This window comes from Oncorhynchus keta, chromosome 17, assembly GCF_023373465.1.
Source record: "Oncorhynchus keta strain PuntledgeMale-10-30-2019 chromosome 17, Oket_V2, whole genome shotgun sequence".
NCBI lineage: Eukaryota > Metazoa > Chordata > Actinopteri > Salmoniformes > Salmonidae > Oncorhynchus > Oncorhynchus keta.
The window spans coordinates 18,424,627-18,439,076 of NC_068437.1; the positions used below are offsets into that span (position 1 = coordinate 18,424,627).

Here is a 14,450-nt window from a genome sequence, read left to right on the forward strand (position 1 = left end):
TATTCTACTACAGTCTTATGCATTGATGCTGCCAAAAGGGTTTATGTGAAAATGACCAAGTTGACAACTTTATATACAGTTGTTTCAACACCTGTAATGTCTGCATGTCAAAATATGGCTTGCGTAGATAGAAACCCGTTACAATTCCGACGCCCACCCCATTATCTCAGGGGAAAAAAACATCAACACAAACAGAACGATATATTATAGGGATGGCTGAGTGACAGCTTGTTGGACCGGTGAGAGAAGACAATGGAACACAGCTCCAACTCAACCTCGTCTCCCAAGTGACGGTATAGCCCGCCCTCTGATGCATGCTTCGTGGACTGATTCGGAAGAATAGAGAGTTGTTGTCGTGAGCAACAAGTAGGTGCTCTGCGAACTATTTAGTAGGCCTACTGTATTGAGTACTAGCGGCCATTCATTACGCTGAGAAGAAGGGGACTTTATATGAAAATTAGATGCTCGAGTGATCTTCTGGACTTCTCTCTGCAGATCAATTAGTACAGATAGGTGCGGTTTGTGTCCCGATAACTTGTGTTAGACCGAACAGGGGAATGCTTCGGAAAGAGGAAAGCACGCATTAAAACACCCCAAAGTTTGAGGTAAGATACATTGTAGGCAATAGCACGAGCTAAGTAAAAGGACAGTGAGTGTGGTTTTGAAACAACTCTAGTTGGTCTATTTTGTACAAGATACAATTTACATGTTTCAGATGAGCTATGGCACATTATAGCCGTTTTGATTTATCATCTACGGGTCTGGCCTCATGATTGTAACAATGTAACACATGTTGTAGTGACACGGAGGTGGCCTTGCTGGTTAGAATCCAAAGAATCAAAGCCTATTCCGTGGTAAATAATGCGGCACACCTCGGTAGTGGGCTACCCTGTCCCAGGCACCCCCCTAACTTCGGATCAGATTTAAATCCTAGCGGCCATCAAAAAACATGGGGGATTGCACGCCACTGTTGTGCCACTAAAAATGTGCCCGGAATGAATAGAATGACCTCCTAAAAGTCATCCCCAGACCCCTGCCATATTAATAACATGCATAGTTGCTTTGATGTAATTACATGTAATTGTGATGTTAGTTCATCTGGTTATTATTACTTTGGTTCAATACCTATAAATTACCAAAGTACAGGAGCTATTATTGTTAGGAGTAATGGTGCTCTGATTGTGGTCTGAAACAAATAGCCACATTGAATCAGCTGTGACGTAGATGTAACGTTTACTAGTTCATTGCATTAGGGTTGTGATAATAACACATGTTTCTGAACAACATATTGTTCATTATAAGCCATCTATCTGGGTGTTTAGAAATATACGTTTATACCCAATGTGCAGTTGTAACAGCAGTTATTAACATGCATACCTAGGCCAAGATACTGCCCCTTGCATGCCGCATCTAAATGGGTGTGGCCAGCGCCACCGACTCCGGTGCGACTTCTCTAAAGGGCTTGTGATTGGTAAAACATGCCAAGGCCTGGGAGCCAGCCTCCAGTACATGTTAACGGGGACTCATGGATTTCCTGTCTTGAGTTTGTTATTGTTTTGAAATTTTCTTTACCTTTAACCCCCCTCTGATTACATACTAGTAGCCTTGAGTTTGTTGTTGTTAAGACTAGGAGCAGTGGAATTCCGTTTCCCACTGTAGCACCAGCATGCATTAGAGATCACACACAGTTGGACTAGCTGTCTGGCACACATGCATGTTTTGTGTTTCCCCCTCAAGGCTCTATATCTGGCTCATTTGCGCTAAGGTCTTGTCCTAAGGGTTTGGCCAATTAACTGTAAGCTATCATGCATGTTTTCATGTAGGACTTGGTCATAGTGGTTCATAAAGACTGATAGAGTACTTTGATAATAGTCCTAAAACCAATCGCTGCACTGCATCCTGTAAATAGTGTGTCTTGTGTATGAAGCTCAAAGCAATGCAGCCGTTCTTGTGAAAAACTAAATCAGGGTCACAGAGTGTTTCTTGGTTTTGAAACAAAAGTGTACACCTCACACGCATGGTTATGGGCTTTTAAAAAAGGAGACACCTGTACCATGTCAGATATGGAGTTGAAATGTATTGTTGAGTTTGCATCCCAATATTACACTTTATACACATCACAGAAGGCTGAAATATAACAAAACTATTTGCCATAGAAACACCACATTTTTTTGTCTGTTACATGTTTTGAAATGTTTATTAATGATGAAACTATGCTAGATATGAATAATGTTCCACCCATGAGGCCACTAGGCATTTGACTGCAGGAAAGGTCTACGTGTGTTTTGCAGCTCTGGAAATAGAACTGTCAAACAGGAGAAAGTGGTGGCTGACATTCCTTACAGTGGAATACTCTGTTTAATGAAACGTAAGTGGGTCCATCTGCCACTTACTGCCTGGGTTGGAATTTCAAATCCTTATGAGAGTGGTTCCTCACGGACCACAGGGCCTGCACAGATTGACCTGAAAGTTCTTTCATTTGGGTAACATTGGGGTAACATTGGGGTATAGGGAATTATCCTGTCTGAGTTTTAGCCATATGTCTTGTTTTCTCGCCAATTTTATCACTCACTGATCAAAATATGACCTTTTTCTTGTTGAAGTGTGATTTTAAGGACTGAGCTGCTAAAGGAAATGGCGTACTGGCATCTTGTCAGCAGCAGTAGAATAGTAGGTGTTCTCGGGCTGTCCAGAGGACATACAGGACACAAATCAAATCCATGGGAGGTCTTTGCATGTAATGGATGATTGGAGAATGCGTTCGCTGCCTGGGTTTCCTCCATTTTCAATGTGGTAAGGCAACATTAAAGACCTCTATGAACATAGTACTGGGCCCCACAGGCCTTTCTGACTAAACACCCATGACGCACCAACTGGGTAACCTGGTAGAGAGGGGACCAGTGACACAGAGGGAGACCATACCACACTTCTGAATCATCAACACCTCTGGGGATAGTTATGTATATTTCAGTTTTTCAATCTTAATAAAATTTCATCAGTTCGTGTGGCTGTTGGGCTGTTTCACAGGGAAGTAATGTTTTGAGCGCAGAGCTCAGTGGCCTATGCTGTCTTCCCTGCCCAGTGATTTGTTTTCTCTTCACTCCCCTTATATGCCTGTGGTTTTGCTGCTTTGTAAGCATGGTCACAATTCCAATCATTCCTGCTTTTCCGGTTTTAAGCTGCTCTCCGACTTCAGAAGTGGTTTTCCAGTGCCCAACTGTCTCGGTGTGATACGAGGCATGCCTGTCTTAGTGCTAACTGCCCCTTGTGAAAGGTTGCGCCCTCAATCGCAGTGCACATTTCCTCCAACAAAGGACAGGACAATAGAAGGACAGTACTTCAGATGGAAGCTGTGTTGGATAGTGTTGAAAACATGATGGCAACAGATCTATTCATAGCACTGAGTCAAGTATGGATTTAGCTAACCAAATTAGCCTTTTTTGTGTTGAGTCAGTGTCTCACTTGGATTGTACCATGTGTTCTAGTGGAGGACATTGATTGCAAACAGATAGAGGCTCGAGGTCTACCTCTGACATTTTGCTGCGACGAATTAAACTCTGCACTTCCGGGATCTGCTCGATTACTACAGTATCATCATAATAAACATGAATAACTCTGTCCAGATCCTCCGTATCAATCTTTCATTTGTAGCATTCTAACTACAGCTGGGTTTACAGAAGTGCCCTCAACTGTTCAGAAGGGAGCAGGTGTTAACCAAGCCAAGTCTGCTCCAGAGAAGGCCACCAACAGCACATGTCCCAGGCACTCCAGTGCTGTTGACACACCTGCCTGTGGCTGGCCTGCTCTCCCCCTCTCCCCTGTGACATCACAGCATTTATCTCCCCCTCATCACCATCAACATATTTATCCCTTCTGTAAACAGAGTATAGTGCGGCCTGGTTGGCCAAACACTCACACAGGTTCCTCTGAAGTCCACGCCTGCTTCAAACACTCACACAGGTTCCTCTGGAGTCCACGCCTGCTTCAAACACTCACACAGGTCCTTCTGGAGTCCACGCCTGCTTCAAACACTCACACAGGTTCCTCTGGAGTCCGCGCCTGCTTCAAACACTCACACAGGTTCCTCTGGAGTCCGCGCCTGCTTCAAACACTCACATAGGTCCCTCTGGAGTCCGCGCCTGCTTCAAACACTCACACAGGTTCCTCTGGAGTCCGCGCCTGCTTCAAACACTCACACAGGTCCTTCTGGAGTCCACGCCTGCTTCAAACACTCACACAGGTTCCTCTGGATTCCGCGCCTGCTTCAAACACTCACACAGGTTCCTCTGGAGTCCGCGCCTGCTTCAAACACTCACACAGGTTCCTCTGGAGTCCGCGCCTGCTTCAAACACTCACACAGGTCCTTCTGGAGTCCGCGCCTGCTTCAAACACTCACACAGGTTCCTCTGGAGTCCACGCCTGCTTCAAACACTCACACAGGTTCCTCTGGAGTCCACGCCTGCTTCAAACACTCACACAGGTCCTTCTGGAGTCCGCGCCTGCTTCAAACACTCACACAGGTTCCTCTGGAGTCCGCGCCTGCTTCAAACACTCACACAGGTTCCTCTGGAGTCCGCGCCTGCTTCAAACACTCACACAGGTTCCTCTGGAGTCCACGCCTGCTTCAAACACTCACACAGGTTCCTCTGGAGTCCGCGCCTGCTTCAAACACTCACACAGGTTCCTCTGGAGTCCACGCCTGCTTCAAACACTCACACAGGTTCCTCTGGAGTCCGCGCCTGCTTCAAACACTCACACAGGTCCTTCTGGAGTCCACGCCTGCTTCAAACACTCACACAGGTTCCTCTGGAGTCCGCGCCTGCTTCAAACACTCACACAGGTTCCTCTGGAGTCCACGCCTGCTTCAAACACTCACACAGGTTCCTCTGGAGTCCGCGCCTGCTTCAAACACTCACACAGGTCCTTCTGGAGTCCGCACCTGCTTTAAACGCTGCCTGGCTTCACTGCCTGATTCCATTTTTTTGTTTGCTTGTTTAATGGGGAAGTTAAGTCTGCGTTCGATATGTGTATTTCAAATACAGTCATTTTCGTTGAGGTTTTTGTGAAAATGGATGGAAAACAAGTCATGAACATCATTCACTCTGACCTGACAGTGGCCAGAGTTTTAAAGTGCAAAGATACTGTCAAAGCAGAACCTTGCCATGAAATTTAGTGACCTTTAGTAAACCCTGAGAGGAAAGGCTCTTTGTCCTCCTTTCCAACTTGTCATCCCTTGTATGAGCTGATCCCACATCTGCACTTTTAATGATGATGTGCCTGCGTGTGAGGAGAGCAGCAGTGTGCAAGCTGCGCCTGTCCTTTCCAGGTCCACATCATTACTGTAGCCTTCACCTCCACCTGCTCAGCCTCTATCTGCCTTTGTCATGCACTGGGGGTGGGGGGATCTCTGGAGCTAACACGAAACTACTTAGTCCTAATGTAATCATAGGTCATGATTATATTTGAGAGAAAATAAAGTCATGTTGAAAGGGATTGTTGCTATTAGTTAAGTGTCCCTTTTGTAGCCAGTGTGCAGTGAACCCTGTAGACATGACCATTTCTGTTGTGTTATCAGTAATAACACTCATGTTTCTATTTTTCTTAAAGGTTAGGTCAGTAAAGAGCAGTTTTTTGTTGTTGTCTTTTTTATTTGGTATGATATGAATTCACTACACTCACTTTGTTTTTTTAATCCGCAGCAACACAATTTCATATTTTTACAGTATAAATATTTTAATTGATTTGGGTGTCTTTTTGGGTATGTCCATTAGAGCAGAGGCCATATTTAGCATTTGGGCGTGGGCTTAGTAAGAGATTTCAGATTACTCTCCTCGCAGGAAATGGCTATGTGTTGATAATTACTTTTAATTAGCACTATTTCATGGTCCACTGCGCATCATAGTCTCATATCAGGAGTTTGGAGAGTTTAGTCGTGTCCTTCTGGGAAGTCAAATCATTCATCATTCATGACCTTTGTACATCCTGTGAACCACATTGGAGTTAACTACTGATGTGGACTATAAATGGATGTTTATTAAGCCTTGGTTAACTAGTAAAGAAGACGCAGTGTAAATACCGTGGCAGGTTTGTACAATAGGCCTTTTCTGGTGTGATAAGATGAACCAGCAGCAGGTGATAAAACATCCTCTCCTCTCGTTAAAGATGTAAGACTGCCCTCTACCCCGGCCTTCAGGTATTATAGTCTCAGTCAGGACCTGTAATAGAACATTGACCTGTAATAGAACATCTTTCTTTCTTTAGCCTCTCGTTCCCACATCTCATTAAGCCACATTAAGAAGGCAGGCAGACAGGCAGCTAGGGCTCAGTTTGGGGCACCATGTTATGGCTGGCTGACACTTGTATCAGTTACTAGAAGCTTTTTTCTTCTGATACCAGTGTTTTATTTTTCACCTCAGACTGATGACAGTCAGTGTAGAGAGGTGGATGGGGATTGTCAATCCGGCCCCCTGCCTGCATGTCTGTGCTTCTCTGTCTGTCTGTGAATGAGCTGTAGCTCTCTGTCTTTCTGCCAGTGTTGCCTATGGAGCGGCCTAGCTGCCTGGGACTGACCGGGAGGAGTGTCATTGTGTTATCAGACTGGGTTTGTTTACAGACAATACTGCACTAAGCCCTGTCTCTAAACCCTCACTACTCACACTCCGGGTCGGTCCGCTGTGCACATTGATGTGGTTCCCTAATATCTGGTTGTTGTGGTGTGATGGTGTTACTGTCATAGTTCTGGTGGATGGAGCTGAGGGATCCTTTCTCCTGCTACAAACAGTGGTTATTCACATCCTGGTGGAGAGCAGCCGTTCCTGAGAAATGATCTAGCAAAATGTCATTCCGGTGTAGAAAGTGATAATGAAGTTATGACGTTGTTTACCGCACTTTGACCGGACAGGTACTTTTTAAGGTATTTGAGATTTTACAACTATGCAAATGAAGAGCTTTGTTTTTCACAAACAACAGGCCATATTCTGATTTAGTTCACTACTTCTTCTCAATAGGCCTGTCTTCCTGCTTGGCTGAATGTACCGCTCTTGGGACGCGGTTTTCCTCTGTGTTTATCGGAGCAGAATGGTTGCTAAGAGCAAGGCTCAAGTTAAAGCCTGGAAGTTTAGTTTCAGGGAAAAATGTGTCTCTCCCTCGTGTCCTAAATTCTCTCATCCACAAACGTTTGATTCCTTGCTGTGGAGGGAGTCTCCTGATGGGGGTTTGTTTTGTTCAGACTGCAGAGAAAGGCTGTGTCAGCTTCACATAACTGCTCATTAAAACAAGTTGTGGAAACCTGGACCCCCCCGGGCTCTGCTTGTCGGTCACAGCTGTATCTGTGGAGGCCAGGTAAAATGTTGTGGTACATATCCTGATATCTATTAAAGCAGGGCACAGGCAGGCTGATCCTCTCATCCAATAGCAAACCTCTATTGCTCCTCGATCCTGCCTTGAGGACAACCTGTTACAGCAGGAGAGCTACGTTTTGCAGTTTAAATCAGGGGCAGATTCTGGTCTTAACTCCCCCCACCTCCTCTAGCTTCCCCAGAGTCTCGCTTTCTTTAGTGCTCCTCACATGCATGAAAACCTCTCAACAGGCTCTTAGCAATCTCTGTATTTGGGCACCGCCATCTTCAGTGCCAAGCTGTTATCAGGCCCCTTAAATACTCCGTCTGCTCTTGAGTGTTCTCCATCCTTGGTATGCATTCCACCAGAACTCTTCACTGGTTCAGAGGAGCCACTCAAATGCCAAACCTTTTTAAGAAGGTTTACTTCAAAAGATGTCTCCGTTTATTTTTGCAGCACGTTATAAACTAAAATAGTTTTTTATTTTTTACACTGAATGGCCGCCATATAAACATGACTCTTTAGAGATGAGGTGAGGCGTTGAGGGGAGCATTAACCGGGCCTCTGGTTAAACTTCCACTCGATCATACCACCCTCCTCCACCCTCCTGACCTGAACACATGCCTGTACCCCACCCCCATCAGAACACACACAGTCACACACAGTCCCTCACCCCAAACTGAGAAGGCTTGTTTAGACAGATTTAGACAGATTTAAACACAGCGAGCGTGGGGCTATTTCTGCTCGACACTTATCTCCGTGGTAACTGGCTGTTTAGTGTTTTTATGGGGCTATTGATGTGAGGACTGATTAGACACTATTGTTTTACAAAATGCACTCACAGCGCAGCGAGATGAATCACCAGTTGTTGGGTAATTCTGAAGACATTTAATGTATCTGAAACCACTCTTGGCCTTTCTACATCATAATCCCAACCCAGCTGTAGCCATAATATATTCCCTTCTGATTTTGCCAGCAGTTCAGTTCCCTAAACCTCGGAATGACTGGGGCTCCAATTAGAAATCCCGGGGATTGACTTGCAGCAGGGATCTCCAAACAGTCAGTTATAATGTCCAAGCTGCTTTTGTCTGTCGGCATGAAGACTTCAACAGTGAGACAGCTGATTGGTTGAGCTCCATGATAAGTGAAGTGCAATGTTCCCTCTAAGCTGCGGACTGCCACACAGAAGAAATATCAACCCGTGCCGAGATTGAACTTCACTCAATTTCCAAAAGTTTTCCCCTTTAGTTAACACCATCAACGTTTCGCTATACTGTGGGAATTGTGCTCGAATCAACGCAATATTAGCCACTTTCAATGAAACATTCCGAAACAAAATGAATTATTCAAGGCTTAGTATGCAAAACTAACTGTGCGTGAGATTTTCTTGTAGGCAAAGCGCATTGGAGGAGGATTCTTTTTGGAGTAGGATTGGAGTAGGATTCATTGGAGTAGGATTCATTGACAGGCAGGACTCAGGCCCGTACTCTACACAGACCGGTGTGCCATAACCAATCAGAGTGGCAGTAGGCCTTTATGCAAATAGCCGTTGCCATATATGGATCTGTGCCATTCACTTTGAACTGGACTGTGTTTATAGTGGAGTATGTGAGCAGAGTTGAGTGATCAGATATCTTGCTCAAGCGGTGTTTGCGCAAATGCTCAGGCCAATGGCTCCACTAAAAACCACTCCACGCTCACAGGAAAGAAAACTGCCGCTCCAAATTGAGATTAAAATGAATTCAAATAACAATTTAACCAACACCCATCTTTTTTTGTTTCTAACTGGACCTACCATTTGGTTTTGAAGCATTGAAACCAAACCACACGATTTGAATTAAAGGTATTTTAATAAACTTGAAAAGGTGAATGTAGGAAGTGCTCATCATTTCAAATTGGTTACATGTTATATTAAACAGCATATTAACTATCTAAATAGGTCAGGAGACAGACAGGGAGCCCAAGAAGGAACTACAAGCTTTTAGACTATATTATTTCAATTATTTCAATGCTATAGCCTTCAAAGAAATGCATTGTGAAATACACTGGCGAGTGCGACACACTAGGCTGGTAGGGAGTCAGGGACATTAAGCGCTCAGCATTTCAACAACATTTTGTGGTATTAAATCATTATAGTCTATAAATTGTGCACATAGGCTGTGACTTACTTAAGCAGTAAGGCACGAGGGGGTGTGGTATATGTCCAATATACCATGGCTAAGGGTTATTCTTGTGCACGATGCGAAGCGGAGTGCCCAGCCCTTAGCTGTGGTATGTTGGCCATATACCACAAACCCCCAAGGTGCCTTATTGCTATTATAAACTGACTACCAATGTGATTAGAGCAGTACAAATAAATGTTTTGTCATACCCATGGTATATAGTCTGATATACCATGACTGTCAGCCAATCAGCATTCAGGGCTCGAACCACCCAGTTTATTATTAGAATTAAACAAAAACAAAAATCATTATTAGGCTCAGTATACAGTGCCTTTGAATACTTGTTTTTTTAGAAAGATGCGTTTGGCCAGAGTGTGTAGCTTCAGGCTCATGCGATGGTGCCTGGAGAGCAGGTCAGCAGTAGAGAATATCCTCTCCACACCTGCAGAGCCACTGGGGATGCTAAACACCCTTTTGGCCACTCTTGCCAGGCTGGGCAGGGATGCGGAGTTGTTATTTCTTCTATACGTCGGCCTTAAGGTTTTTAGGCAAAATAACCCAATCAAAACGGAAAGCTCCTTGAATGTTGGAAGATGCCAGGTCTATTGGGCCAAAATCAATTATGGCTTATTGTATAGATAATATAACAAACATGAAGGAAACTAAAAACTTTGCAACAATGACACACTTAGTTATCTACCCACCTCGTTCCTTTCTTTTAGCATGTGCATGCGGTAAGTACACCATCATGCTTTGGGGATAGGTGTCTTTTCAGATTCCACAATGATTCTTTAGTTGTGGACTCTACATCACTGCACTCCCTCTCTTGCTCTTGGTCCTCCTCATCTTTGTAAGTCACCTTGATTTAGCACCTGTGTGTTCTATCAGTTTCTCGCTGAAGATATTTATATTGGAGTGGGCGAGAAGGCCGACGCATCAGCCTTCGGGAATTTCGCTCCAGCTCCGATCCTCATCACATACTCTGATTTTTAAGCATTAGTGGTCGCAAATAGATGCGCATGTTTTGATATCAAAAACAGAGCTGCATCTACCCACCTGTGCACATTTGTTCATATTCTTTGCTAGTTAGTGAATTATTATCCCAGTTATGGGTAGTTTCTAGTCAACAATTAGGGAGTGGTTGCTTCCTGCAAGAGCACAAAATGTGTGTATTTCTAGTCATCTTTGAAAAGCGAGTTAGGTAAAGAGCTTTTTTTGAATGTCTTATGGGATGTTGGCCTACATTGAACACCACACATTTGCTGCCTCTGACAGAACAGCTATTTCCATGTTAAAATGTTATGGGATGCATTTATCTCCATAGTTTATTTTATTTTAGTCCACCCTGGTAGTCCTACATGATGATCAAATAGTCACAGCAGCCTACTTGGCCACTGTTGACCTCTACGGGATCACCCCCCCCCCCCCTTCAATTTAAGAAAGCTTAAATTGTTGTTAATCTAACTGCATTGTCCAATTTTCAGTAGCTATTACAGTGAAAGAATGCCATGTTATTGTTTGAGGAGAGCGCACAGTTATGAACTTGAAAATGTATTAATAAACCAATTAGGCACATTTGGGCAGTCTTGAGACAACATTTTGAACAGAAATGCAATGGTTCATTGAATCAGTCTAAAACTTTGCACATACACTGCTGCCATATTCTTGCTTCAGGTCCTGAGCTATATACAGGCAGTTAGATTTGGGTATGTCATTTTAGGCAAAATTTGAAAAAAAGAGTTAGATCCTCAGGAGGTGTATAAAACTGTAACTTAAAATGGGTACAGCCTCAGTGTTCACAGTAAACACATTTGAACAATAATCATGTTTGCGCCCGGGCAAACCTGAAATTTGCTCAGTCCTCCAAAAGATTTTAGGAAACTTTGGTGACATGCAGTCAAAATAGCTGTTATGAAAAGCCAAATAAAAAATAAAATTATATATAAATGTTACATTGTTTTTACCTCAAAGATTCTGGTGGTCGGTATGCTCAAAATCCCCATAGTTGCTAAAACTGCATCAAAACCTCAGGAGGGGCAACAGGCAACATTGCTGATTGCTGTATGCAGTGCCTACCTTCCCCTTCACTGAAATGAATAAAAATAGTTGTTGCGCATTCCTGACTCCTACATTCATTTAATTGAGTGATTTCATAGTTTGCGCATGCGTGTAGCCTTAAAAAGGTTGGTCGTCAGAGATACTCGGCTCTTCCTCTCAGTGGTCATGGCCGTGTCTACATAGTTTGACGCTGCCATCCCCTGAGTGACAACTAACATTAACGAAGCTAGCTACCCACTGGGCAAAAACTGGTTGCACCAAACGTTGTTTCCACGTAATAAAAAATAAAATAAAAAATCTATCTAATGACGTTGAATCAATGTGGAAAACGGATTGGATATGCAAAAAGTCATCAACGTAAAGGAATTTGGTGTTTTTTTCACCCAACTTTGAACCTAAATCCAATAACATGGTGAAACGTTTTGTTAATTTCACGTTGAATTCACGTTAGCTGAACCAAATGTAAATAAAAACTAGAGGTTGATATGACGTCTGTGCCCAATGGGTAGTTAGCATAAACAATAACCTGACAAAATGTATATATGCACCTCAAACAATTTTCCCTTCATCCAGAAAATTAGACGAATGAATTTAATTTACATTTGTAATTAGCAGGTCACAGGTGAATGAACATGAGAATAACTGTTTTATTACAAATGTGTAAAACATATGTAACTTGCTCTATCATTAACAGGACCACAGAATACACATTTAAGATCTATACGGTAGAAAAGAGAAGATTTTAAGCTTCGTAACGATATCATAACTCTCTGATCAGCTGTTAAGAGAAAATCCCAGATGTTTGCCGTCATTTTTCAGCCCGGCGCCGTTTGCATTCTGCTTGCAGCAACGCAAGTGCCGCTGTAGAATACATGGTCTGTCTGTTATTTGGTGTGTGTGGTAGAAAGATGACCTTGCTATTACCTGGGTCACAGTGGCGCCAGTGGTATCAGGTAAGGCTAGGGAGTCTACTTTCCCGAACATGAAAGTTTACATGAACTGTTGGCCGCTTCAATATCTCTTTGAGTGACAGACAGACGCTAGCATGGCATTAAGTAGACTGTGAATCCCACAGTCGATGGTAAACAAGTGTAATAGATAAAAAAAGGTATTGAATGCATGAAACATTATTTGCCAAAATTGGAAACCTGTCATGGTAGAGTAGATAAGCTGGAGAGCTTTGAAGGTGTTCAATTAAGCTGGTATTTCCCTAGTGAATGGTTCCTTAATGTAACCATTACGTAACTTAATGGTGTGTTCCTACTGCATGACTGCTTGTTCATAGAGACACATCCAGGCTTTGATTAAGAAGAACACACATAGCCCATATCCTTTGTCATGCCTGTTTTCCTGCATATTGGTATAAGCTACGTAACCAGTTGTGTAATGCTGCTATCTATCTGCCTTCGGGGGATGACCTTAGCTGCACATGACCCCTGACCTCTCAGAGGGCCTGACTGGCCCACAGTACAAAGGCTTTCTCATGTTCCAGGGGGAAGTCCCCTAGAGACTGTCCCACATGCTACATCCTGTTGGTGCCACAAGGGGTGTGTGTGTACGCGATCCAGCCCTCCATGTACTGTTATCCCTCTGAGTCAGCTCTGTAGCCACACACACACCACACACACACACACACACACACACACACACACACACACACACACACACACACACACACACACACACACACACACACACACACACACACACACACACACACACACACATTGACATCCAGACTATTTCTGCTGGCCCTTGTGAATGAGCATCAGCCCCTGTACTCAGATTGTTCACGCATTCCTCCACCATGACGGAGGCATGCACATATAACAGCCAGAGAGTCTCCACCATGATGGAGGCATGCACATATAACAGCCAGAGAGTCTCCACCATGACGGAGGCATGGACATATAACAGCCTGAGAGTCTCCACCATGATGGAGGCATGCACATATAACAGCCAGAGAGTCTCCACCATGATGGAGGCATGCACATATAACAGCCAGAGAGTCTCCACCATGATGGAGGCATGCACATATAACAGCCAGAGAGTCTCCACCATGACGGAGGCATGCACATATAACAGCCTGAGAGTCTCCACCATGACGGAGGCATGGACACATGAGAGTCTCCACCATGACGGAGGCATGGACATATAACAGCCAGAGAGTCTCCACCATGACGGAGGCATGCACATATAACAGCCTGAGAGTCTCCACCATGACGGAGGCATGGACATATAACAGCCTGAGAGTCTCCACCATGACGGAGGCATGGACATATAACAGCCAGAGAGTCTCCACCATGACGGAGGCATGGACATATAACAGCCTGAGAGTCTCCACCATGACGGAGGCATGCACATATAACAGCCTGAGAGTCTCCACCATGACGGAGGCATGGACATATAACAGCCTGAGAGTCTCCACCATCATGGAGGCATGCACATATAACAGCCTGAGAGTCTCCACCATGACGGAGGCATGCACATATAACAGCCTGAGAGTCTCCACCATGGAGGCATGGACATATAACAGCCTGAGAGTCTCCACCATGACGGAGGCATGGACATATAACAGCCAGAGAGTCTCCATGGATGCACATATAACAGCCTGAGAGTCTCCACCATGACGGAGGCATGGACATATAACAGCCTGAGAGTCTCCACCATGACGGAGGCATGGACATATAACAGCCTGAGAGTCTCCACCATGACGGAGGCATGCACATATAACAGCCAGAGAGTCTCCACCATGATGGAGGCATGCACATATAACAGCCAGAGAGTCTCCACCATGACGGAGGCATGCACATATAACAGCCTGAGAGTCTCCACCATGATGGAGGCATGCACATATAACAGCCTGAGAGTCTCCACCATGACGGAGGCATG

The 14,450-nt window shown here is 44.3% G+C and overlaps 1 protein-coding gene across 1 annotated transcript in view; it reads left to right on the plus strand.

Annotated features, from left to right (window-relative positions):
* Positions 1-271: 271 nt before the first annotated feature.
* LOC118396556 (A-kinase anchor protein 13-like) overlaps positions 272-14,450 on the plus strand; it is a 98,262-nt gene continuing 84,083 nt past the window's right edge. Inside the window, 1 exon segment of the mRNA XM_052465643.1 lies at positions 272-605. The gene's annotated coding sequence lies outside the window, so the exon portion shown is untranslated.